General features: G+C 42.3%; 1 long non-coding RNA gene across 1 annotated transcript; it reads right to left on the reverse strand.

Moving 5' to 3' along the window:
* Positions 1-1195: 1195 nt before the first annotated feature.
* On the reverse strand, positions 1196-2733 carry LOC142290370 (uncharacterized). The gene is made up of 3 exons (XR_012750277.1): positions 2341-2733; positions 2153-2243; positions 1196-1374 (listed from the first exon to the last, which is right to left on the reverse strand). It is a non-coding gene; the product is annotated as an uncharacterized LOC142290370 (long non-coding RNA).
* Between the last annotated feature and the right edge of the window lie 209 nt (positions 2734-2942).

Raw genomic sequence — 2942 nt, forward strand, 5'->3', positions numbered from 1 at the left:
TTATTATCAAAATTAATTTTTGTGAGGGCACACAATATGGATAGACAGTGTTGTTAAAAACATGTGTAAACCACCATATTAAAAACCAACAGGGCAGTGTGGTCAGTAAGTAATATCATTCAAATGAAGCATAATACAGCGGTCATGGTTAAACATCACAGGCTCAATTGTCCCCAAAGGGATAGTGATCAATGCATTACAATTTGTATAACAGCTTAAGATGGTGTTCCCCAGGTCACATACACTGGGAAACTTCAATCCATAAAGCACAAATGTCACGTCTGCAAATAATCCTGACAACCAGCAAAATAGTGCAATTTATTGGCAACATATATAGAGGTAGTCAATATTTAACCTCATTATTATAGATAATGTGATCATTTTTATCAGCCAAAATTGCAAACATAGTTGCGGGTAGTCATAAATCAAACATGATTATAGATATTACATCCAAAAGGGGGACATGCTTGCAGTTAATGAAAGTACATCTAGTTAATGCACATAAATGTAGTTAGATAGTACAGCCAGATACATCAATCCATATATGCAACCACGGCTATAACAGATTTCTAGCAGTCAATCAAGAATACACAATTGTATGTCAGAATTATAAATAGCATCATATGCCATGGAGTTTATCATAGACATTGAGCCAGGAAATAATATAGGCGTAAGCCCAGGATTTAGAAAAACCTTAGAGTGTTTGTCTGAAGATACAGACCCGCTGTAGCCATGGTACCAATCCCGACCACACTGCCCTGCACCTCGACGCGTTTCGCAGGAAAGCTTCGTCCAGGAGGTGCAGAGGCAGTGGGGAAGGCACTTTTTAAGGACACCAGAATATGACGCACCTGTGTGCATCGGCGCACGCCATCCGGCCAGGCCACCATCACCACGGCTCCCGGCGTCCCGGAAGCCAGACCGCGCATGCGCGCGCGGAGTGGATCCGATAGGACGCCAGGAGTCACGGGGAGGGAAGGACAGACCCGAACAGCGCGCGCACCACAGTGCTGCTACTACGGCCATATCATGTAAGGGCAACCTGAGGGCAAACCCTCTCCAATGGGTAAATATTGTCAGTATAGTGCATTAGTCCACACAGGAGAGCACAACTGTACAATAACAGACATCATGCAATGTATATAAATGTATATGATGTAAAGCATGGTTATTGTACCAATTTTCTAAGGAACTATATTTGCAGATTTTTGTACATATTATAGAGTCCTCACACCCTGTCTACAACAGCGCAGACAAATGCAAATACATAAACACCAATGCGACAAATGACATTAATAAATCATCTTTGCTTGATCTCAGATGTCCTTGAGCATATTCATTTATGAATTGATATTTGTGCCAATCCACACAGCCCTGTAAATTAAGAAATATAAAAAACACACATTAAAAACAGTGCTGGAGACAAATCACCGCAGTCATTGTTATATACAGCGGAGAGCTACAGGAAAGGTCTGAAACTGATAGCATCATTTAACCCTTTCGGTTTGATTGTATCCAAAAGGGTAATCCACTTGGCCTCTTTCTGAGCAAGTAGGTTTTTGAAATTGCCTCCTCTCGTCCCTGGATATACCTTATCAATTCCCCTAAATTTCAGGAGTCTCCAGTTATTCGCATGAAATTCCCTAAAATGCTTAGGGATATTTTTAAGGGCTTCCACATCTTCCCTACTGACGGCTTTGCTGGCATTCTTGATATCTCTTATGTGTTCCATAATCCTCACTCTGAGTTCTCTAGATGTCAGCCCCACGTATATGAGCCCACATGGGCATATAGCCCAATAGATGACTCCTGTCGTGCGACAGTTTATGTAATGTAGGATCCTATACGTGGTGCTGCCATCATTGTTAGAGAAGTCACTAACCCTCATAAGCTGTGAACAAGCGCCACAATCGCCACAAGGGTAAGACCCCCATCTTGGGCCCTTTATACTGCCCAAAAAGTTATTAGGAGGGGGGACATAGTGGCTGCGGACAACTAAATCCTTGATGGTTTTGGATTTTTTGGGGGTTATAGCTGGTCTGGGTGTTAAGACACCAGCTAGATCGTTATCTGACAGCAGGATAGGCCTGTATTTGTTAATGATATTCGTCATTTCACGCCATTGGGCGTGGTATGGGGTGATATATCTTACCTTATGATCTTGTTCTCTTATTGCCGTTTTAAGAAGCTGGGATCGTGGAGTTTCTTTTGCCCGTGTATAGCCCTTATGTATGGAGTCCTCCCTGTAATGACGGGAACGAAAACGCCGTTTTAGGTCATTTGCTTGATGTTCAAACAACGTGTTAGTTGAGCAAATACGTTTAGCACGTAGGAACTGACCTATTGGGACAGCTTTGATGGTTTGTGCCGGATGTGAGGACCTCGCACTCAACAAGGAATTGACAGCAGTTCCTTTCCGATGAACGTCTGTTATCAGCATGCCGTCACATCCTTTTGATACTTTGACATCCAGGTATTCAATACTTTCGCTGCTGAAATTAAAAGTAAGTCCGATGTTTAGCCTATTGTTATTAAGTCCATCCATGAACTGTTTTAGCTGTTGGATCTCCCCCTCCCAAATCATAAATACATCATCTATAAAACGCAGCCACATGTGGACTGCGCCAGTTGGACCAGACGGAAATTCAATGGACCGCTCCCACCATCCAAGAAAGAGGTTAGCATACGAGGGCGCACAAGACGCCCCCATTGCGGTCCCCCTCTCCTGGAGGTAGTAGCGGTCCTTGAATAAAAAATTTATTAATGTCATTTGTCGCATTGGTGTTTATGTATTTGCATTTGTCTGCGCTGTTGTAGACAGGGTGTGAGGACTCTATAATATGTACAAAAATCTGCAAATATAGTTCCTTAGAAAATTGGTACAATAACCATGCTTTACATCATATACATTTATATACATTGCATGATGTCTGTTATTGTAC

Source organism: Anomaloglossus baeobatrachus, chromosome 2 (assembly GCF_048569485.1).
Source record: "Anomaloglossus baeobatrachus isolate aAnoBae1 chromosome 2, aAnoBae1.hap1, whole genome shotgun sequence".
Taxonomy (NCBI): domain Eukaryota; kingdom Metazoa; phylum Chordata; class Amphibia; order Anura; family Aromobatidae; genus Anomaloglossus; species Anomaloglossus baeobatrachus.